The sequence below is a fragment of the Dipodomys merriami genome, unplaced genomic scaffold (genome assembly GCF_024711535.1).
Source record: "Dipodomys merriami isolate MVZ:Mamm:240054 unplaced genomic scaffold, mDipMer1.0.p SCAF_76, whole genome shotgun sequence".
In the NCBI taxonomy this organism is placed as follows: Eukaryota; Metazoa; Chordata; class Mammalia; order Rodentia; family Heteromyidae; genus Dipodomys; species Dipodomys merriami.
In genome coordinates this window covers 1,204,498-1,230,511 of record NW_027206357.1, presented here as the reverse complement: position 1 = coordinate 1,230,511, position 26,014 = coordinate 1,204,498, and the positions used below count along the sequence as shown (strand labels likewise).

The window sequence follows — 26,014 nt, the reverse complement described above, 5'->3', positions numbered from 1 at the left end:
TTGTTTAATATTAATTTAATTGTAGCAAATAGGTTAAAATATCTGCTCTCTTTCTTTCAATGTAATAACTTACATTTGTCTTACCTAGACTCAAGACCACCCGAAGACCACCAGAGACCTCGACCAATGCAAATAACAAAGGAGTCTTTTATTTGCAAGCTCCAGGCTGGTACTCTGTGCAATCGGTAACCCATGACACAAAGAGACCCAAAATATAGAATCAGCACAGTTTTAGAGTATTGAACAAACTACTTTGAGGAAGATTTACATGAGAAATTACTTGGTTGATTAACATTTTAAGCAAACTAAGCTATACATTTGTGATTGGCTAATATTATTGAGGTGTGATTGACAGGAAGTGTCTGGCCACTGGGTCACCGTGTCCTGCATGGCTAACCAATGTTTGGTAAATGCATTTGTAGAAAATTCCTGTGGCTTTACCAAGGATTGTTTATGTCTCAGTTGTCCAGGAATTGATTTCCTTTTTGTGTCATTTCTGGGTTCAACCCATGGTTATTTTCATAATTCATACCTCACAAGATGGTTGCTAGCCTGTAATGAAGTTACTTAGGCCTTCATTGTGCCTCTTTAAGCTTTAAGCTCTTCACATTTCATATTATTACTGTCTCTTCATACAAGCCAGAAATCACTATTTCAAAGTAACACAAACAGAAAAACAAAAATAACTTGATACAACCATCACAAATCCTAAATTGTGTCACAAAAATCCACAATATCATAAATAAACCAGAGGAAGAGGATAAACAGTGGCAGAATAACAACAGAAAATTACCCTAGATTTCTCTAATGAAACAGAGATTTAGAATCCTAGAAGGTACTCCATTTCTAGAGTGTCACACTAAGTTCGGTATAATTATATATAGATACACAATTCAAAAGAATATTTTATACTGTCTTCACAAGAAAACAGAAATCTATGAAAAGTTACCCAGCCAGGAAGGTGACTGCTGTGACTGTATTGACCAACATATTCAAAAACACAACTGCAGTGTGGAACTGAAAGGGCCACGTGAGAAAAAAATTCATGAACAGAGACACTCACATATAAACACACATAATTCACCTTACCAATGGATAGTCGGAACTTTCGTTGGAAGCATAAGTATTCATTTGACAACATCTCTCACTACTGATCTCTTCTCCTACACTTAATGGTCTAGACAAAAACCTAATTCCAGAAAAGCAAATCACAACAGAAGAACAAAGCAACACTTGGCATATCAACCAAGAACATAGATAGTCACCTATTAAGATCATAGATCCCCCAAATTGAAGCCAAGAAATACTTCAAATGGACAGAACAAATCAGAAAAATATGACAAAAGTTATGCCAAGGTAACAAAATTCACACAGTAAATAAACAGGCATTAGAACAATCAATTACCTAGAAGATAGTTTTCAAAATACATTAAAAATACTGCTGGAAATTGTGATTAATGAAAAGATACAAAACCTCTACAAGGAAATTTGTGAACAAGATGAGACCAAGCAAAGATCAGCAAAATAATTCATGGAGACTCCAAACACAAAGAAAAATAAATTCTGAGAAGGCAAGAGAGTCCAAGGGAAAAATTGATGCCTAGTTAAAAGATATGAGAGAAGACATCGCTAAAACACATACCTCCCAAGTCCCCACCCAATAAAAAGTTGTAAAGAAAATCCATACAAGACCTAAAATAAAGCTTTAATAAAGAGATAGAAGCCCTAAAACAATAACCAATTGTAAGACAGAGAAATCAAAGAGATAGGCTCATTCAGATAAGAGAAGCCTTTAGAACACCAGAGTGTACCAGAACAGAACAAACCACCATCACATCATAATCCATTAGAGGATCATTAGACATCAATGAATGGACTCTTAAATCTGTCAGGAGAAAAGACCGATTATTGATAAAGGATATACAGTCAGAATAAACACAAATTTCTTAGCTGATATGGTAAAAAGGGGAGCCTCGCATGATATATGACAAACATTAAAGGCAAACAATACCAACCGTGAATATGGTCCCAAGCCAAACTCTCCTTTACATTAAAAGGATATATAAAAATATTTCATGACAAAGAAAACTTTAAACAATGTATCTCCACCAAAGCAGCAGGATAGAAGTTAATCAAATATATCCTACATAGAGAAGATCATGAAGAACAGAAATTGGTTATATAAAATGCTCCCTACCAGTGAACAAGGTAAATGTATTAAGAGTAGATTAGACACAGAGCCTAACAACAGGTGAATAACATGGCAGGACTTATGAGATATTTCACAGTCTCAACTCTCAATATCAATGGAATTAACTTTCCAAATAAAAAACAGACTAAATAGTAGTATAATAAAACAAGACACATGCATGTAGTATCTACAAGAGACACATTTTATTGACAAAAACAAACACTTACTCAAACTGAAAGGCTGGAAGGAAAATTTTCAAGCAAATGAACACCATAAACAGGCCATAGTACAAACATAAGATGAAATAGAATTCAAAAAAATATTACTAGGAAGAGACATTATATATTGATAAAGGCACATCTCCATTAGGTGGATATATCATGTCTAAGTATCAATATCCTGAATCCTGGAGCACCCCATTTCATCAACCAAATACTACTTAACCTAAAAACACATCGCAACACATCATTGAAATGCATGGATAGGTTATCCAGGAAAAACACAACCAAGAAACTGAAGACCTAAATAACTACATTGAACGCTTCTCCTTAACAGACATAGACAGAATATACATTCAGCACCAGTATACAAATTCTTCCCAGCAGCTCATGGAAGAATCTCCAAAATAGAACATATCCTATGTCACATAGAAATTCTATCAGAATTGAAAGAAAAATTATTTGAATTCCCATATCTTGTCAGACCACAACAGAATAAACTTAGAATTAAAAAGCTAAAGCAAAAAAAAAAAAACCCTAACCCATGAAGAGTGAACAACACATTGCTGAATGACCAGTGAGGCACTGAATACATTAGAATGAAAATCTGAAAGTTTCTGAAAATTAACAAATTGAACACACAAAATACTAACTCCTCTTCGAAACAGTAAGTGCAGTACTTAGAGGAAAATTTATAGCTCTAAGTGCCTACATCAAGCAATTGGGGAAATCTGAAGTCTGTATTTTAATTATATAACTCAAAATTCTTGAAAACAGGAACAAGCCCAAACCCAAAGCAGAAGACAGAAACAAATAAAAAAAATCAGAAATAACTAAATAAAGATGAACTAAAACATAAAAAGATCAACAAAACAGAATTGGTTGTTTCAATAAATTAACAGACTTGACGGACACCAAATCTAAGAAGAGAACTTACATAGATAGAAAGATAAATAGAAAGCCCACAGATTGGGAAAAGTTCGTTACTTGCTCTGCAACAGGCAATGGCCTTACATGTCAAATATATTTAGAGCCCCACATGTTAACTCCCCACCAAAAACAAATCTTCAAAGAAACAACCCTCTTAATAAGTTGGCTAAAGATTTAAAGAGAGACCTCTCTGAAGAAGAAATATGAATGGTGAATTGAAACATGAAGAAATATGCCACATTTCTGGCCATAGAAATACAAATAAAAGCAACATTGAGATTCCACCTTCCCCCAGTTTGATGACCATTATGAAGAAAACTAATAATAACAGATGCTGGTCTGGTGGGAATATAGCCAAAAGGGAATGTTACTGCACTATTGGTTGAAAAGTATACTTGTTCAAATACTCCATAAAGAAGTATACAGGTTCCTCAGAAGATCTCCCCTTTGACCCAGCAATCCCACTCCTGGGCATTTACCCAAATGACCACAGACAAGGCCACACTAAAGTTACTATCACAACTATGTCAATTGTAGCATTATTTACCATAGTTAAGATATGGAACCAACACAGATGCCCCTCAGTAGATGAATCAATCAAGAAAATGTCATATATATTCACAACAAAATTCTATGCTTCCATCAGAAGAATGACATTGCCCCATTTGTAAGGAAATGGAAAAACTTGGAAAACATAATGCATCAAACAAGCCACACCTAAAGAATCATAGGCTACATGTTTTCACTCATTAAAAAAAAATTAGAATATGTCTAGGATATTCTTATAAAAGATCACAACAGCTCTATAGCTATAAGCATGTCACCATAGAAAATGATGCTTATTGAAATGAGCTCCAAGAAATGGATACAAGATGATTATATAGTGAACTGCTTTTATGTATTTCTATTTACTGTTTCCATTTTGGTTTATTCCCTGTAGTCACCGTTTTTTATTGCTGTACCCTTTGTCTTATTTACAAGTTTATCTGATTTGGGGAAGGGAAGGGAAATCACAGAAATGTTGGGACAAAGATTAACCAAAGCAATAGTGATATACACTAAACACTATGTTAGAAATGAACTTTACAACTTTCGGGAAATGGGATATCAGGGTTGGGGGAAGCAGGAAAAAATGAGGAAGTGGTAACACTGTAAAAAAATACTTATTACTTATATAACTGTGACCCACCCCTTGGAATATCACCTTCATAATAAAATAAAAAGAGAGAGCTGACAGGAAGCTCGGCCTGAACTCTCTGCCATGCTCCCTAGGACAATGGGTGCTATTCAGTCCACTTCTTGTGGTGGGAAGTCCACTTCTTGTCAGTCGTGGGGTTTGAACTCTGGGCCTGTGCACTGTCCCCGAGCTCCTCAGCTCAAGGCTAGTTCTCTACTACGTGAGTCATAGCACCACTTCCGGTTTTCTGGTGGTTCTTTGGAGATAAGAGTCTCACAGATGTTCCTGCCCAGGCTGTCTATAAACCATGGTCCTCATATCTCAGTCCCCTGTGTACTTAGGATTATAGGCCTGTGCCCCCAGCACCTGACTTAAGTGTAATTCTGACTCTCTCTCTCACTCTCTCTCTCTCTCTCTCTCTCTCTCTCTCTCTCTCTCTCTCTCTCTCTCTCTCTCTCTCTCTCTCTCTCTCTCTCTCTCTCTCTCTCTCTCTCAAGAACTTATTGAATGGGTGCTGGAGGAGGTGGCCCAGCATCCCCATGTGGCTGGAACCAATGTGGCCCTCTCATTCTGGTGGTGGGCTGTGGGTCAAGAGTTGTCTCACTAAGTCTGTTGTTCCAGCTCCATGAGGCAAGCCCCTCTGTGCTCTGGCTAGACCGTGAAGGTTATTCATTGTCCATCTAGCCTTACTGGACTCAGTATTGTGTTCAATGACCTTTTCTAGCAAAAATTTCTGGCTAAATTTTTGATACATAGTTACGGAATGAAAAAGTAATGCCATCTTAAGAAAGTCATTTAGGGCTCTGGGAATGTGGCTTCACAGTATGGTGATTGATTAGCATGCATGAAAACTTCGGTTCAATTCATCAGTACTACATAAACAGAAAAAGAATCACTGGAAATGGTGCTGTGTCTCAAGTGGTAGAGGGTTAGCCTTGAACAACAACAACAACTAAAAAAAAAGCTGAGGAATAATTCCCTATCACTGAGTTTAAGCCCCAGGACTGGCAAAACAACAACAACAACAAACATTTAGTTAGTAAATGCAAAATAAACAACTCATACTTGGAATATACCATTGCTCCTTCCATACTGATACCTGACATTAGTCCCTAATTCATATACTTTACCTATATTAGTATACAATTTTGAAAAAAAAACCTAAAACTTTTGTTCATTAAGTCACGGCAATTAATGCCAGGAATGTGCTTAGATGTCAGGTGAAGATTAATTCTGGAAATTCAAAGATTCCAGGCTTTTGGGTGGTCATTGCTAATCACAATCAGAAGCGTAGTATAAGTGATATTTGGAAATCTTTTTGGTAAGTCATGGCACCAAAAAGGCAGAGGCTAATTAATAGTTTTTACAGAAGAGAAGGAATAACTCCAGATGGAAGGAATAAATGATAATAACTAAGTTATACCACAAAGTGTTCTAGTGAACCATTTTTGGTTATTAAAGAACTAGTCATAAACTAGGATTATTCCTCATTGCCTTTAGCATTCCAGTAATTAGGCTAATTCTTAATTTCTGTGTGATAGGTTGTATATCCTTCTAGGCTGTACTTTCATACCTGAACTCCTTTGCTTTCTAAAAATCTCAGTCTTTTATATTTCTCTATGAACAATTTCTGATACTAAGTTGACAAATGCAGACAGCAGAGGATGCTAATGTAAGAGTCCCATGACATATGAATCATTAATGTAACAACATGGAAAAGGAGGATAAATTTATTGCTACCTCAATTTTTCTGAAAACTTGCAATGTCATCATTTGATTCAAATTTCCATTCTTTGTCTACATAGTGTCAATAAGTGCTCATAAATGCAAATATAAGATGGATGCTCGTGGCTCACACCTGTAATCCTAGCTACTCAGAAATTTGAGACCAACGGATTGAGGTTCAAAACCAGCCTGGTCAGGAAAGTCCATGAGACTCTTATCTTTAATTAACCACATGAAACCCAGAAGTGGTGCTGTACCAAAAGTGGCAGAGTGTTCAACTTGAGCTGAAGAACTGAGCGACAGGGCCCAGTATCAGAGTAAAAGACCCACGACCAACAAAAAAAGTGCAAATTTGACTTTAAGTTTCCCCCAAAGGAACCACAAAGTCAATAGTAATCTTTCCAAGTAGAAAAAATAATTCCAAAATGATTCAGTGCACCTATTTTTGTTGAGTTATTTAAGTTATGGTTTCTTTGCTGGACATATTCTCTTCTTTTAAAAATTGTCAAATATTAGCTTTATAATAAACTTCACCTAATATTTCTTGGTTCAAAAGAGAAGTCCATACAGTTGAAATCAATTGGATTTATTACTATTTCAGTTCAAAGCCAACCCAGGCAGGAGAGTCTGTCTAACTCTTATCTGTAATTAAATACTAAAAAAGCCAGAAGTGGATTTTAGGCTCAAGCAATAGAGTACTAGCTATGGGGGCAGGTGGACAGGAAAGGCAACTGTACAGGGACAGGGTCCACCCTCTGGGTTCAAGCCCCCAAACCAGCACAAACTAAACAAACAAACAAGCAAATGATAAAAACCACATATTTCTTTGAGACTATCCTTAAAGCACTGCTTTGAGAAGAGGCTCCTTTTGCTGATCGTACTCACTGGATCCTGCTTTTTGGAATCCTTATTGCTATGGAGAACTCAGGACCAGACTAAAGAATTGGGTAACTGACTCCTGCAACAGGAGAATCATCTCAGGAATGAAATATCCGTGCATAAGTCTCTTTAAAACCCCCAAATCTTTGTTTCTTTGCAGGAGAACACTTTTAAAACAAATTTATTTCCTTTTATTCTATGCTGGCCTTCAAATGGCATATTGTTTCCTTTTGTTATACTCTCAACTAGAAGTTTACAGACAAGTTTTATGTAAGTAAAGACACACTTGACAAACTCAGGGAGAGAGTTTCTTTCAGGCCTTGGATTCTTTTCTTGTACCATAAAAGGACAGCACAAATTACCTTGAAATTTGTCATTTCTTTATGTTCAATTCCTCTCTTGGGATCAATTTCCACTTGCAATAACAGTTCCTTCCACTTAGTTCCAGTAACAATCTATGGTGCTGCTCCAGGTAAAATGAATATTTTCTGGCTTCATTGAAATAGCACAAGTTATATCTTTGGACATGAGGTAACATGTGTTTCAGAGATAACTTCATAACGAGAAAATATGGAATTTGCATGGCTTATAAAACCTTATTCATGTACATATGGCCATATAAGATGATGTTAAGCGAAATGGAACCCAAGATATGGACACAACTTGCTTTTTCTTGCTTGTCATTTTTTTAATGTATCTAACAAGTAGCATGTGATTTTTTTTGTTTCTCTTCTATTTTCTTCCTCCATGGTATAACCCCTGTTTTCACTATATTTATTGTCAGAGACCTGCATCTTTAATATACATTTTTCTAATGTGGGGAGGGGAAGGGAAATAACAAAATGCTTAAAGAAGTATACAGTATGACATATTGTAACAATGAGTTGTACATGGCACTATGTAGAAAATTAGCTTTACAACTTGAGGAGGGGAGAACGGAGTTAGTTTGGTGGGGAGGAAAAGGATTGTAGGAGAAAAACAAAAGGGGAGGTAACAATGCTTGATAGATAATGTACTCATTAACTTTCTTATGTAACTCTAGCCCTCTTTAAACCATTTTTACAAAAATAAACATGAAAAAAACATCCTGGACTTCTTTCAGTTCAAATTTTCTAAGTGCTCTGTAATTAAGACCAATTTTATGTGGGAAGAATGTTCTCAGAAACATTTTTGTGAGTGTGTTTTGTGCATTATTTCCCAAGTGTACATAAGTTAGCAGTAGGAGAAACAATAGGAATAATTGGAGAAAAAGAAGTTTTGTGCTTAAGTATAATGGTTCAATACACTATAGAACACTCTTCAAGTAAGACAACATTGAAACAATAAATCCAAGGCCAGTATGTAGATCTATGGGAGTGATATAGGGAAAGCATTACTACCAAGTGGAACATGAAGGATGAGGCCACTCTTGTTTTCTACTAGATCTAAATCATGGTAGCTAATCATGCAAATTTGTAAAAAGTAGAACAGAAGAGTAATTCTGGTTCCAAAATGAGTCAGATATAAGAGCATGGACTTAACTGGAAAAAAAGGCAATGTTGAGAGAGCAGGAAATATAGTAGCAATGAGCTAGTGGATAAGATCACATTTGTTTTTCTTTTTCAGTTTATTTTTATGGTTATGGGTCTTCAACTCTGGGCCTGGGCGATGTCCCTCCCCTCTTCAGCTCAAGGCTAGAACTCTACCACTTGAGCCACAGTGCCAATTCCAGTTTTCTAGTGGTTAATTGGAGTTAAGTGCCTCAGAAAACTTTCATACTGGTGTTTGATCTGAACTGCAATCCTCAGATCTCAACCTCCTGAGTAACTAGGATTAAAATTTTGAGACACCAGTACCAGGATTAAGATCACATTTGTAGCAGTGTACACTCAGGATGTGTAATGTGTATGTTCATCTATCTTTGTATGAATTCTTGAGTTAAAAATCTAGGCTACAGGTTAGACTTTACATTCACAAAAATGTTTGTAGTTTAAAACCATACTCCTGGAAAAAATAAAAACTAAGAATATAAAAGAGTCTGGAAAGTTCAGTTTGCATCCAGCCTCGGCAGAACAGTCTTTGCAACACTACCTATAATTAACCAGCCAAAAGCTGCATTGGATGAATGGCTCAAGTGATGGGATACTAGTTATGAACAAGAGTGCTGAATAATAGCCTGAGGATTTTGCATACATACATATTAACATTTACATGCACACAGAAGCACTTATATGTGCAAACACACATATGAAACAATTCTCAAAATGTGTAGAAAAGTTAGAAAACAATAGAAAATATGTCCTGAGTAAGACTAGAATCAAGTGATAATTTTTAATATTAGAAAGTCGTCAAGTGAACTTTCCCCCCAAAAGCATGAGACTATTACATAAGTAGTGACCAGAGATAGTAAAAGAGCCAAGTAATAATTATTAAAGGGATCGGATCCATGGAAGAATGAATCAGAGACCCCTGCAGGTGCATCTGAAAATGTTCATATTCTGTGTCAAATGTTAGAACATCTTTGAAAATTGTACAGAAACAGTTTGAACAGTCAGTTGTGGATAAGATCATCAGAGAAGTTCAGAATTACTAGTAGGTTTCTCGATCAAATAAACAAACAAACTATGGCAGGGGAATGCGATTCAAGTCTGGAATTCTAGCACTCAGACTAATACAGGAGATTAGAGAGTGGATTAAATAGTAATACGTTCCCTGGACTAGGTAGTATAATTTTGCCTCAATAAAACAAACCAAAGTACAAGAAAGGAATTCATAGTTGGAATTTTGGGCAAATTTTTTCATGTTTTGAGAAGTCAAGTTTCCTATTGAAATACAACTCATATATCATCCTCAGTCATGTTTTAAATGATCTCTTCATTACAGAATACTTCTAGATGCAAAATCGGTCATGATTCCGAACCAAAAAATTTAAAAATTTAGCATCATTCTGTTGGATTCCAAAGAAATAATGAAGGAATACAAAAGCTTAAGCCAGGAGAAAAAGCAAAGTTATCTAATGTAGGACTTTGTAGACCTTACTAAATTAGAATTTAGATTTAAAATAAATATCTTTTGCTTGTAATTTCATATTCTATAGGATACTACAAAATACTTTTTAAGTAGAAGTTTTAGTTTACCAATTCACAAATGATTCTGGCATTCTATTTGTCTAGAATATTCTTTCAAAAGAGTTGTAATTAGGACTTAGATTATAGATAATTCCAACAGTAGATGTATAACATGATAATGTGAATAATCTAGAAAAAGTTGACAATAAATGGATGCTATTAATTTATAAATTTAGAAAAAGAGCCATGTTTTGTGACTTTTGTGTAACATGGTATGAAGAGAATTATTATTTGAAATCTTTTTTCTTCTACCTGTACATAACATAGGAAGAAATTTCCTTAATTATATACCTCTGTATACAATGAGAAAAATGCTAGGTTTGGAGTTTGTCTTCATTTTGTTTTTGTTGTTTTGTTTGTCCTAGGGCTTGACGTCTGGGCCTGGGCACTGTCCCTGAGCCTGTTTTTTGCTCAAGGATAATGCTCTACCACTAGAACCTCAGTACTACTTGTGTCTGGCTTTTCCTGAGCAATTTATTGGAGATAAGAATCTAAGGAAACTTCCTGGCTGGGTGGGCTTTGAACCATAATATACAGATCTTTCCCTCTTGAATATTTATGGTAGACGAAAAGATAAGTATAAATAATATGTTCAAGTTTTCTGATCTCAAGAATACCACTTGAGGGAAAACGATGCAGCAAAGTTTAGTGTAGTGTTCTTTCAACAATAAAAAGGGCATAACATTAGCAGAATTGTAGAATTTTTTCACAATAGTGATAAGCTAGTCATGCTGTGAATTTAGGGAATTTTAAGGTGCAGCTTACAAGGTGGAAACTGTTGGGCTAGAATGACTTTACTGCATAAAATTTTGGTATTGATTTTCATTGAAATAATAGCTTACTATGATGAACAAATGTTTACTCTAGAGGAATTAATTATTATAGATACTTCATAATTTTACCTTCTACCAGAATGTGGCTAGTTTCTCTGTTGACATATAAATATGTAATGTCTCATTGGAAACTGCATCTCTTGCAGAATTACATAAAATGCATACAAGCACTGTTTTAAATGTCTCTGGTATGGCATACTCAGAATTTCAAAATGAGTAGTTAGTAGAACACATATATTCTGTCCTCTTAACAAATATTCAGTTTTAATAATTAGGAGTTTTCAGGGAATTGAACTATTTTCTATTTAATATGAGACAATATTAAAATAATGTTTTAAAAAAAATAATGGCAAGTATATTCTGAAAAGTTTGTATAGTTTGATTGCATTCAAGTTGATGACCATCTGAAAAAGAAAGGGGCAATTAATTCAAATTAGAAGCCAAATATTGTTCATTTTTTTAAAAAATGTAATAGACATAGAATATCATTTACTATAGAAATATAGTGAAATTATATTTTATGTAGCTTATTTTTAAATTTAATTTTATTGTCAAGGTGGTATATACAAGGTGTTGCAGTAATTGTAAGGTAGTGAATATCTAAAAGTTGAACTTTTTATGCCCTCCCTCATTTTTCTCACACTTTTACTTCACCCCAATATCCCTCACAAGTTGTAATGTGAATATCCTACATGTTGTCTTGTGAGTATTGCTATTCCATTTGTTTGCCCTTTGTCCTAAAAGAAATCACATAGCACTGTAAAAACAATAACCACAAAGAAAAACCTCTGTTTCCTTGTCTAGGAGTTCATTTTGCTCAGCATCCTCTTATATGGTTATATATACATAGCCATTCTGCTCATCTGCTAGGACTATCTTAGCCATTACCTAATTATTTCACATGAGGAACACCATGGAATCTGTTTCTTTGTGTCTTGCTTATTTTTCTTAGTAGGATTTTTCCAAGTCTTTCCATTTCCTTATTAATTGGAAGCATAGAATTCCACGGTGTGTGTGTTTAATGGATTTGTTCATCTTCTGAGTAGCATATTGGTTTAAATCATGATTGCATGTAAGTATCATTAGGGTCATACAAAAATGACAGATGCCACCTCCCAAGATATACTAAAATCACGATTTCTAAGTAAGATAGTTTTTGGTGGTGGGACAAGTATTGAGATACCTGAATAAGTCTAATGTATTTCTTGCACTGAGTTAGGCAGGAAGACATCATATAGGATAAAAATGGTACTGACAAAATATTCCCTTGAGAAAGATTTAGGAGGCTTCCAGAAATATGAAGAAATTCAGATAATTTTGAAGAATTTAGAAATGCAAGTTCAAGTATGTCTCTTTAAATAAAAATTATGAAAGTGGAAGGGCAAAAGAAGAGGAAGAGAAGAAATAACTGACAGCAGATCATTGTTCCAAGTTAGAGTATAAAAAGAAATAATCTATAACTTCCCAGTTAAAAGGAGACCAATATAATACGTCCCACTTAATTTAGGTACATGCAAAATATTTACTTGGTTTTTTCTACTTTAATGCTCCAAAATAAAGACTTATAAGAAAAGTTATGTGATTGCCATTACTTCAACCAGAACACTAATTGTGATGAGCCCTCTTTTTCTCACATTGCACTTGGAAAATAGTCCATAAGTTGAAGATGTTGTGGCTGATTAGAATCAGAGTTAGGGGCTTCTACTTGTACAAGTATCCCAAAATAGTTTAAAGCAGTCTTTCCCCCAAGATATCCAACTGCATTGTCTGAAGCTGTACTTTGAACACACCCTCAAACGTGAGTACGTAATTTGAAATTATACTTCAGCATTTCCTTGGCACATTCTACTTTGTGCCTTTATCTTTTTTGCACATTCCTTTTGAGTTCATAGTTGCTCTATTTCAATTTCATCTTTATATACTACTAAGAACATTGTTCAACTACCACTTCTTGTTTGCACACACCCAGTGTATGTATCAAGGTACTTTGTCTATGACAAACAATAGGGTAGTACTCACTCTCTCAGGAAAAAATTGCACAGTATAACCCTATGCCCACATTAGAGGGTGTAGAATTTAAAGCAGTTTGAGACAAACAGTGATATTAGAAGTGAAAGCCTCCCTAGGGACATTTGCTTGGAGCTCATTAGTTTTCCCAGGAGAAATATAAATATCCACAAAATTTGGAGCTAATTAGTAAGTAATCAATTTAATACTAGATCCTAGAAGTTGTGTTAATTCAAGTCACCATTGTATTATTGTTATATCAGAATTCTTCCCTATTTGCCAATGTGTATAAGAAAATGAAAGATTTGGATTAAATGGTGAGGCTAATGTCTGAACTCTTCCATTCAATAAAAGTTTGAAGTTTATTATAGCACTTCCTACATATAAGAATTTGTGGCAGGGGCTGGGAATGTGGCTCAGTGGTAGAGTGCTTGCCTTGCATGCATGAGGCCCTGTGTTCGATTCCTCAGCACCACATAAGCAAAAAGAAAAAAGCCAGAAGTGGTGCTGTGGCTCAAGTGATAGCCCTAGCCTTGAGCTGAAGAGCTGAGGGACAGCGCCCAGGCCCACAGTTCAGGCCCCACGACCGGACCCCCCCCAAAAAAAAAGAAAAAAGAATTTGTGGCAGGTTGATTGACAGGGTTACTTAAGCATGGAGATATCCCTAACAAGAATTAGATTTCAATAAGGTATATGGCAGTTATGATTTGTTAATGTTTATTGAGGCATTTTCTGTTATAAAGAAGAATCAATTCAAGGAGTCTTCAGTCACATCAGTAAAGCTGTATGTTTAATCTAATACTTGGTGTTACTTGTCCTACATTTGTGATGACTAGGCTGATAAGATATCCAACAATATTTCAATAAAATCCCAAACTGATGTGGATACATGAATCACTCATTGGAACTGTAGGACAAATTAGGCTTGTCTGTGCCTTGTCAATCTCTAATCTCCTGTCTAAACAGTCTTGAAACATATTCACAAAATACCTCTAAGGAAAGTTCATGAGAGTTATAACTGTATAATTCTTCTAAGGTCAGGATAAAAGCATTTGCTCTCAGCATTTAAAATCAACAGGATCTGTTGAATTCATGGATCCAGAATTTTATAGCTTCACATTCATATCACAAAATTTTATCAATATGACTTTCACCAAAACACTGTTCTTATTGAACTTATCTATGTCCTTTTACTTTTCAAATCCAAATAGAATATTTCCTTCAAAATATTCCTGCAAATTCTTTCCTTCCTTTACTTCTATAAATCTGTGTTTATTGCTTGTTTCCTTATTTATCTCTTTCATCTAATCTTGTCCACACTGGTGCTCACATTGCTCACACTTGTGTCAGAATTTTCCTTTTCCTCATCACTTTAATAATGCCCCCGATTTTATTATTCTTTTGCATATTCAAGGTCGTGGATATTTTGATGATGTCTAAACAGACATATATTTGCATCTCTTTAACATAAACCTTAGAACTGAGAGTTTTTTCCTCTAAGTCCGTATTTTCCATCTGTAGTCCTTTTCACCAAGAATATAACTAACAGTTGCCAGTCAGAGATGTGGATGCATTTTAGATTTCTTCTTACCTTACTTTTTACCTTTCTTACCCTCCCCTTAGATAAGATGAATGATTAAGATTTTCTCAGTTTCTGTCACTAATACAATTTCTATGTACTCTTTTTTATGCCCATGACACCAGCCTGTTACAAGTATTCATCACTGGTAACCTAGTCCTAAAACAACCGCTTACAAATTATGCTTTTTTTCCCCAGAGTCTTTTCATATTGGTCCTCTCCATCATCAGATTACTCTCTTTGTAAGCACACAGAGTGAAGAGCCCAGACAATAATTCTAGTATCATTATTTACTCACTACATTGACTGTTTGCCTTACATTTCTCATCTATAAATGGATGTAATCTACCAGAAATATTGAAGAATATTTGTTGACTTCTAGAACAAGAAAAAAAAGTGAAGAGTCCTTACATTTTCCACTTTAGCTTACAAATAAGGAAAGAGTCAAATTCAGTTTGTTGGTATGAAGTCAAAAGTTGTTTTATGCAGAAATAAAAATAAATTTTAAGTCCTGGCACTATGGCCTATGTCATTTTGTGGTAACTTCAGATATGTAAGTGGTATTATGTAAATTGTGTCACGTGTTTACAGCTGTACTGAAGGACATACTCTTCATAAATTATTGGAAACATTCATTATTGAATATTACCTATAAGAGAATGTTATTTGAATTAATCACACTGAGTTCGAACACTATATCTTAGTCCATCAAAATGTGGAAGTAAATGATTTTATTTATAAGAACACAATACCAGCAAAGAAAGTGAGTATACATTAGAGAGACTGCAGGAATAACACTAGGGTTTTTACTGTCTCTACCTATTAATGTAATTTTATTTCTTGGTATGGAAACTCTTCCTCTTGTTATTATTGAATGTAATCCAATTCAGTTTACAACTATGTATTCAATGTGGGAACACTAGCTATAAATAAGTGTAAAGTTTTTTTCCTTTTCAATCACCTTATCATTGTCAGGCTACACTGTGGTCATCATCATCATCTTCATCAAAATTATTATTAGCATCATAAATACTAATTAATGAAAATCTTATATGTGCCTATGACTTTGCTATTATTTTTAATGTTAACACTGCACGCATCCATATTAAAATTTTGAACAAATAAAGAAACAAAAAAAACTAAACCATATCAGGTAGCTTGACTATGTGTTTATAACAAATTATGGAATAGATTTTTGAAGCATTGCTAATTCCTAATCAGTATGAATTAACTTCCTCTCTTCCCCTCACTACACACAAATATTTAAGAGTTTGGACAGAAATTTTTCAAGTAATATACTGTAAATATTACTACAAAGTCAAATGTGTATCTAAAATTCCCTTGAAATAAAAGCTCTACTTTCTACTGAAACATTAGTTATTTTTTTTAATTTAATTTAATTTTATTTGTGAACATACTGTACAGAGGAGTTATGCAAATCAAAACAACATTGAGATATCACCTCACTCCATTTAGAACGGCAAAAATCAACAACTCTAACAACAAAAGATGCTGGAGGGGATGTGGACAGAAAGGAACCTTACTTCATTGTTGGTGGGAATATTAGTTATTTTATTCTAGGAAACTTTTAGAAAAATAGACTGTATATATTTGAAATGTAAAAGGTCAAAAATATTAGCAAAAAATAGAGAGTCCGTCTTCAGAAATATATGTGTGTGTATATATATATATATATATATATATATTAATGTTATGTATAGAATGACATTTTTAGAGATTGTCATCAGAAATATATACATATCTAAATTTATGGGTAGAATGATGTACACTATGGTGAAACAAAAATCTTAAAACATAATTAAAATAAAAACTACATCAAAAAGTGCCATTGACTCACTGTTATAATTTGACCTATTCTGGGTAATGAGATCTTAGAAATGTGTTTGAAAACTACCCAGACAGAAAAGTACTTGTTAGATTCTTATCCCCATTTAACCATTAAAAAAATGAATTAGCTCTCTGCCTCAAGTTGTAGATTGCTCTCCTTGAAGATAAAAAGGCTTATGGATAATGCCCAGGCCTTTCAAAAAACAACAACAACTACAACAAAATGTATCACATTAATTTCACAAAAGCATCTTTTAACTGCGGTGAACCTTTCTTAGAAACATAAATACAAGTCCCTGGAAAATGTTAAGTAAAAAGTATAGAATATTTACGTTTATATTAAAGACGTAACTATTTAGATTGTTTAAGATATTTAGGTAATGATTAGGAATTAAGAATAATGATGGGTAGGTAATATATTGGGACTGGTTTGTTATTCTATTTTATGATAGTAATAGAATGATATTTATAATGATTATATTAAATTACTCTTGCTTTATATTTGAATTATAATAAATGATAAACATTTTTAAATGTTTCCAATGGAAAGGAATATCAATTCTATGTAATTTCAAAGCAATTGAGAAAATTATTCCATAGCTGGTTTGCTTTAAGACTATATTTCTTTTCTTTTTCTAGTTTTCATATGTACATAGAAATTAAAATTCCAAAAATTCAATGGATGTTGGCATTCAGGAACATCTTCATAGATACTAATATTGGAGTCCCTTAAGTGGAATTGTTTTATTTCATTTGTTACTTTCACTAATAAATCAAGATGATAGTGTATTTTGTTTCTTTTCACTGCCATTGGCTCTTATCTTGAGAATATTTTTTCCCTATCAAAGTAGAGAAAAACAATTGGATTGACCAAGTAACATATTGCTTTCATAAGATGCAGATGCATAGATTTGTGTCTTCTGTCATTTGCCAAAAGTTTCTTCCGGAAAAGGTTATCAATTATTTATAAGTGTTGCTTAATTCCTAGGTATTCCAGTTATCACATACACTTTTTGATTTAGTTATCTCTGAATAAACTTAAAATAAACAATTAAAAATACTTAAAATGAACAGAAATCATATTATTGTTTCAAATGTTGCAGTTTACAAAGTTTATAAGCAAACACAGAAAATATCTTTTTACGTATTCTACATTTTGTGTGAAGTATTTTAACAATAGCTTTTTTTTTTTGCTGACATGTAATTCACCTGAAATATATTATTTCCTTTTATTGTATGCATTTTAGTGATTTGGAAATGAATTGTACAATCATAGGTTTTCCAAGCCTAAAATTTTCACAAATTTGCTTTTCTTCAAATAGAAATGCTGTAAATTTTTGAACAGACATTAAAGTAGATATAAGATTCATTTACAGGAATTTGTCCAGCATACATCCTCGATAGTGATCCTTTTCAAAATTTGGTTTTGGGGATTATTTCCAGGGTCTCACACAAAGTATTCAAGTGCAATCTCAATGAACTACATTCCCTGTCCAAACAAGTTTTTTACTTCTCTTTAATACATACATAGACGTGTAATGGATAGAACCTATTCAATTCTCTTTGACTTTTTGAAAACTTGCTTGCTTTAATGATTGAAGTATTTTACAAATTCATTTGCTATGTGGAGTATATCAATTTCTCCACAAGTGCATTACTATATTTTGTGTCATCTTTCTATATTATAGTCCTACTGGTGAGTTTTCTCTTTATTTTTTGGATACTAAAGAGGAACTTATTTCATATGCTCCTACTATCTACATATATTCTTTAAAGAAATATCCTATTTTGGGAAAAGTTATATAGAATTAGAAGATATAAAAATACTTAGACTCAGAATCATTTTAGCATTTACATTGTAGCATTAACAAATATGTGTCTTCTATCTATTAGATATTTTTTCACTTCTGTTATATTGTCCTTTGAATTATGAAAGAGTATAAGTTGATATTATACAGATTATTCTTGCTTTTCTTTACCCACTAATGCTTTCCATGTCATATTTTAGAAACTTTTACTGATCCAATGCCATGAATTTTTATGTTTATGTTTTATGTTTTTAAATCTCACATTTAGTTTGATAATGATCTTCTATTTAAAAACTTTAAATTTTTGTATAAGGATTGATGTAGTAGTCTAAGAAATTTTTTTAAATAGAGGGAGGCAATAGTGCCACAACAACCATTTAAGATTCTATTTTTATTTCATAAAGTCATGGCATCCTTTTCAAAATCTATTGACCATAAAACTGAGATTTTTATTGTGAAAATACCATACAGAGGGGTTACAATTACACACCAGTATTAACCAAAGCATGCTATTTGCAGAGGAGTATTTAAAAGATGTAATTTCTTATAAAATTGAACTTTTAATCCACAAAATGAATACCAGGAATCTATCACTTGGAAGATGTGAGCGGAAGTCAAAGGGAAGGAATAAAGAGAGTTATGGAGGAAGAGAGTGAAGGCATAATATTCAATGCAGATAGTATGAAACTAGAAAACATGAAAGTGGGGTGAGGTTTGGAATGGTATAAGAAAGTTATTAAAGATCCATTGTACTTATAAACTGATTTGTGGAATGGAAATTCTTTGAAACAACTATTTAACAAAAATATAATTTAAAACAATGGAGACATCTCATCTTCAACTGTATTCTCTTAAACCATGAATCAATATAATAGTTTCCTCCTCAGAAATTTTCTTTGCAGGTATTTTCCTCATAATGTCAGAAAACTGACCAATGCAATGAATATCAATATATCACATTGCCTATTGTAAATAGACACAATATAAAAACAGTAAAATTGTTAGAATTCATCACATGAAAAAATAACAGGTAGAAAGTATCAAATGATGAATTATAGTTTTTCCAAGTACTTTACTTATGGTATCTAACTTAATCCTCACAATAATCCCATAAAGTGGAACTACGTCATTTTTAATTCTCAGATGATGGTATTGACATCTTCAGAATTGGAATTACTAGTACAGCATTGCACACATGGTAAGTTTTACCCTGAGGCCCATCTCTCGCTGTATCAAATAACTGCATTTTATTTTATGACTAAAATACCAGCACTTAGTCTACTAATTCTAGGAAAATTTCCAAGAATTATTGTGTACACTCTAATTATATTTGACTTTATCTTTGTTAGAAAATAGGTAGCTGTAATATGAAAACTCCAAGTTCATAATCAATTTACACATCCCTGGTGAAAGGAACTGCTAAAGTATAACATTCTTGATTTCTAGATCAAAATATTAGAAATCATAATCTATCCCTTCACTCAACACTGCACTGCCTGGGGATCCCATTTCTGTTTAACACAATCATACCGAAAGAGTGTCCTGCCCAATTCCTGATGGAAACAGACTGCAGGTGTTATGGACGAATCTTTTCCACATTGTAGCTCACCTAGGTTGTTTACCATTAGAAGTATTTTGATTGCTTTTTATACCAAACATTCTGAGAGAAATATACTACTTTAAAATGTTATTAAAGCAAGACTGATATAAAAATCACCTTTGACCCCAGATAAATATTTTACCTTTCATATACCCCAAATGCCGTCTGAGCTATCATTAATGTTAGCAACAAGGGGTTAAAAATCATAGACACCAAGACCGAAGCATGAATTAAAGACTCTCCAACTTGTCAATACAATTGGTTTAAAAAGTCATCAATACTACTGCAGTTTTAAATTTTTCTTATGGAGATTCAATTATAAACTATTAACAGTTGAAAATAACTCATTTTCTTGGGAGTAGGACACAAAGCACAAGATTAATCCTAATCATTTTAAAGGACCTTTATTTATACTACAAATTTACTCCCATAACTACAATGATATGAAAAATAACTGAAGTACAAAAACACAAAGGAAGTAATTTAACTGCATCATCTACATTCAATGGACTGTGTTAATAGAAAACAAAGTTAAACTAATAATTAGCTTACCAAATTCACATACATTCTTTTATTTTATTTCATTTAGTTTCATAAAAACTGGATTTTCATAAGATGATGCATAAAATGCCTATATACCCACATACATTTCCAGATCTTAACAATATTTATTTCAGAAATGTCTTTAGCTCCATAGTCAATGAACTGAATTAATACTAAAATATTCAAAGGGTTTTCAGAAATTGCAAGACTTGCTCTGGGATGTTATTCATATTGGAAAAGATATTCTAAAAGCCTTATTTGTTAAGTTGAGATAGTTACTCCCACAGAAGAGCCATTAGCCCTTTGCATGTACAAAACAACTTCAGATACATCCACTATCTAAAGATGACACGTGCTTTTGGTTTGTTTGTTTTTGAAAGGAATAGCTAACAAGCATATCAACAATACTGATTTTCAGTCAATATGATGGGATATTCAAACTTGATAAATATTGGGTTGATTACCTCTTAGTGTGAATAGATATGATCTTACAAAGAAAGTTATTTTCAACAGAAAGCCAGAAAGAGTTTATCCACTTTGTGTTTCACGGGAATAACCAGAGAGCAATACCTATTTGGTCCAGTTGGTCAAACTTACTCCAGGAGCATATGTTAAAAGTATAACAAATTTAAGAAGTCAAATACATATTTTGTACCGACAGTCATCTTCCAGCAATAATTTACTCCCTAAATATGTCTGAATCTTCTCATCTAACATATAATAAGAGCTGAAAGCGTTCTCTTTCATCTAACTTAATATTGTAAATCCTTTGATTCTGATGATATTATTTGACAAATAAAATGTACAAAAGCGTGGTCCAACTGAAATGACATGACAGAATACTGATACATAAAAACATTGCAACAAATTCAGCTCTTTTCAGCCTCACCCTGTCCACATTGGCAAGCAACATTGCTACAGCACATGCACACATATACACATACACAAATATGCACACATGTACACACACCTATACATGCATGTTAAATTCAAAAAAAGTTCAAATAAAAAATTAATGATTAGTACAAATAATAATTTGCCTTACTACAAAAAAATACACAATACAGTCACCACAGATGTTACATTTTACCTGCCTATCCACATGTGACCACTTAATTTATATTTACTTACTTAATTAACTAATTAATTCAATCATTTGTTTGGTGCTAATACTAAGGCTTGAACTCAGGGCCTGTCTCTGTCCCAGAATTTGTTATTTTTTTGTTTTAGTTTTCTCAAGGATATCATTTTACTGCTTGTACCACAGCTCCAGTTCTAGCTTTTGTTAGTTTATTTCAAATCAGAATCTAATGGACTTTTTTTTTGTTTGGTCTGGTTACAAACCACAATCCTCAGACTTCATCTTTCTGATTAGCTAGGATTAATCACATGAGCCAACAGTGTGGCTTCTATTTTTCCTCTATAGTTATCTAATGCAAAAATGAGAGTATAGAAGCAAGATGTACAGTGATGATACTGTTCTGTCAGAAATTCAAGTTAGTAATGTAAATTTCTTCTTAAGAACACACACAAAAAATACCATGATATAGTATAAGAGAACTCACAATTGGACATATGAGCTTTAAGAGATTTCTAATACATCCATTATTTATTGGTACCCAACATTAGAAAAATATATATATATAATGTAGTACTGAAAAAGTAGTCCTTTACATGACTACTTACATTCCTTGTTTTTTTTAAGACACTTGTTTTCATCTAAAAAAGTAGCCCTGTCTATTGTCTTCATGTGGTTTCAATGATTGAAGGTGCTTAATGAGAAATCAAAATGTATTAGTAGTACTTTGCTATCAATTAAATCTCACTTTTTCTTTTTGGAAAATATAATGATCAAAGAAATAGTTGAGAATCAGCAAGCAATTGTTCAGAATCATGCTTCCAGTGCAAGTGGGTCAACAGTAAGTAATCCTCAATACCATTTTCCACAAAGTTTGTCACTGATACAATCGGCCTGCTTTCTCTTGCTGCTTCCATAGCCTGGACCTATTCCTTCATTGTACATGAAAAGTGTGATTCAACTGATTTCATTCAGATCTGTTCCTAGAATTATCAAGGATTTAGATTCTTGTCTGCAATATGATTAAACCTATGTTTCTTCATGTAGGCTGCTAAAAATGTATTTACCAAATTCAAGTAAATACATAAATTCTATTTCCATCTTTTTAAAACATAAAATTCTGCTTGCTCTATATATTGATCAGAGGCATGCATTTGTGGCTATATAGGTCATTGCACATCTGTCTCTCTTCCTCTCTCTTTAATGTTTCTCATAGATAATAGGATTGCTCTATAATTATTGTAATTTACTTTGCTTTTATATTTTTGGTTGCATCATTTTACTTTCTGCTCTGCCATTTCCCAAATCAAATATATAGAAGGCATTGTTTCATCTTTTCTCATTCCTAGAATAAGCTGCACATGAAGACACCACTGGTCCTTATTTTCAGTCTGTATCTTTGAATACGGAGGAAAATCTTTCCTCTGCTTCCATCAATTCCCTACTCTCCAGTTAGAATAATTTCGAATAGTAAAAATGTAAAAAGGGAAAATAAATCATGGTGAAAAAACAGATGCAGAAAATTCACCGGATTTTTCTGAACAGTTCAACTAACTTGAACTATTAGGGAAATACTTGGACACCTCATTCCCACTGTCACTCAAAGTCTCTGGTTAGGCAATTCTGATGAAGACGAGGAACATGATGAAAAAGTGAGGAATGGTATCAATTGCAAGAAAAAATGGAGAAAGATCCATGCAACTTTCTTCTTTTGGCTGCTGAAAATAATCAGGTTATTATAGTGCAGAGACTACTTTCCATAAAGGCCACTCATGTGAATACTAGGGATGATGATGAGTATACCCATATTCATCAAGAAGCCTACAGTGGACACTTAGAAACTGTCTGTGAGTTGGTGGCTGAAGCGGCAGATATTCATGCAATAACTGTAGATGGCTGGACAACCCTGTGCAGTGCTTATATGTGGAATAATAATAGAGTGGCTTTTTTCTTACTTCATCATGATGGAGATACCAATGGCCCCCTTGCATCTTGCTGATGGAAATAGAGTTAGCAAAGACATGTTGGATCTGCTTCTGTTGAACCATTATGTCAAATCAGCTCTGAAGAACAACTTGGAAGAAACTGTATTTGATATTGCCAAAAGGATAAGTATGTATCACTACCTCTTTGAAGTTTTGGAAGGCTGTACAAATTGCTCTCCTAAGTCATAATGGTTCGGTTAAGTTTCTTAAATTTCAAAAATGCCATTTCATTCTGTTTCCATACAAAATATTTTCACAATCCAACTAACAACAATAGCTTACTGCAACAATTCATGGATTCCATGGAAGTCTTCCAAGTCAATTGCCTTACTTTGATGTCAAAATGTATTCAAGAGTTAGTTTTATATATCTATAATGATTTCTGGAGAGTTTTTGCTTTTTATTGTAATTAAGTGGTTACATAATTTCCCTAATTTCACAGTATTGTGGGATAGTGACACTCAGTTAAAATCACAAACACATTCTAACATTTCTGGAGAAAATTGTCTTTCACAGTCTATAACATTTATGAGTTCCATGAGCTTTGCGATACTGTTATTTCTTCCACATTGGTTGGTATGTACATTTCTTTTGTTTTGCATAACATCAGCTGTTCCCTTTTCCCACTTGTTCCCTCCCTTCTATCCCTGCCATTAACTTGCTTAGTTCATTTTGGTCAATGTCCAGTGCAACTAATGAATTTTTCCCTAATTTCCTCTATTTCTATGTCGTCTTCCTGGTTCCTCTTCATTGTACACATATATACCATACATGTGATCAGCAGCATGGGGCTATTTAGTAGAGATTTGACCAGATGAGTGAAAGTCCTTTGTTTCCTAAGTCCTGTTAAATATGTCGTATTACCTAACATTTTGGTTTTAACATCAACTTATCAGGGATACCATGTACTGTTGGTCTCAATGCTCTTGTCTTCTTTGCTCAACATGATCACCTTCTAGCTCCATCCATTTCCCTGCAAATGCCATTATTTTGTCATTTCTAATGGCTGAATAATATTCCATTGTGTATAGATACCACAATTTTGAGATCCATTCATCTGTGATGAGACATCTGGGTTGTTTCCAAATCCTGGCTATTATGAACAGTGCGGCAATAAACATGGAGGTGCATGTGTCCTTGTATACTGATTCCTGTTGTTCAGGATGGATGCCTAGAAGTGGTATGACTGGGTCATAAGGGAGGTCAATATTTCGCTTTCTTAGGATTCTCCAGACTGTTTTCCAAAGTGGTTGTATAAGTGTACATTCCCACCAGCAGTGTAGTAGGGTTCCTCTTTCTCCGCATCCTCTCCAGCATTTGTCATTGGATGACTTGAGGATGTGGGACATTCTGACTGGGGTAAGGTGGTATCTCATGGTTGTCTTTATTTACATTTCCTTTACACCCAGGGATGGTGAACACTTCCTAATGTGTTTCTTTGCCATTTTTATCTCTTCTTCTGAGAAGTCGCTCTTTAGTTCCCTTTCCCATTAAGTAATTGGTTTGTTAGGTTTGGGAGGGCCTGGTTTCTTGAGATCCCTGTATATACTGGATATTAACACGTTGTAGGATGTATTGCTGGTAAGTATTTTTTCGCAATTAATTGATTGTCTTTCTAGCTTGGTTGCAATCGCTATAGCTTTGCAGCTATAGCTTTGTTATAGCTTTTTATTGTAAGGTAGTCCCATGTGTCATGTCTCACTCCAATTTGTTGTGACCCTGAGGCTCTGTTCAGGAAAATCTTTCCTGTGCCTATAAGTGCCTATAAGTTCAAGTGTCTCTCCTACTCTGCTTGCAGTGGTTTCAAAGATTCAGGTTTAATGCTAAGGTCTTTAACCCATTTTGAGCTGATATTGGTATATGGTGATATGCTGCGGTCCACTTTTATTCTTCATGTGGCCATCCAGTTTTCCTAGCACCAGTGGTTGAAGAGGCTGTGTTTCTTCCATTTTATGTCTTTGGTTCCTTTGTCAAATATCAGCTGACTGTAGGCATGTGGATTTATTTCTGGATCTTCTATTCTATTCTATTGGTCTTCGGGTCTGTTTTTGTGCCAGTACCATGCTGTCTTTGTTATTATGGCTCTATAGTAGAGTTTGAAGTGCTGCATGGATATCCCTCCCATGTTTTCTTTATTCTCTAGAATTGTTTTGGCTATTCTAGGTCTTTTGTGGTTCCATACGAATTATTGGACTGTTTTCTGTATTTCAGAGATGTACATCATTGGGATTTTAATAGGAATTGCATTGAATTTGTATATTAATTGAGGCAGTATTGCCATTTTCCTATACTGTTTGCCTATCCAACAGCATGGGAGGTCTTTCCATTTCCTAGTGTCTTCTGTAATTTTTTTCTTTAACGTTTTATAGTTTTCATTAAATAGTTCTTTTAAAGCTTTGGTTAGGTTAATTCCTAAATATTTTATTTTAGGGGAGATTATTGTGAATGGGGTTTCTTCCTTTATTTCCCTTTCTGCTTCTACATTGTCAGTGTACAGGAAGACAAC

At 33.8% G+C, this 26,014-nt stretch overlaps 2 pseudogenes; one reads left to right on the top strand and one right to left on the bottom strand.

Moving 5' to 3' along the window:
• The window catches only part of LOC138818438 (MTRF1L release factor glutamine methyltransferase-like), a 411,837-nt pseudogene that overhangs the window by 45,293 nt on the left and 340,530 nt on the right, over positions 1 to 26,014 (bottom strand).
• On the top strand, positions 23,000 to 23,697 carry LOC138818431 (ankyrin repeat domain-containing protein 49 pseudogene; annotated as a pseudogene).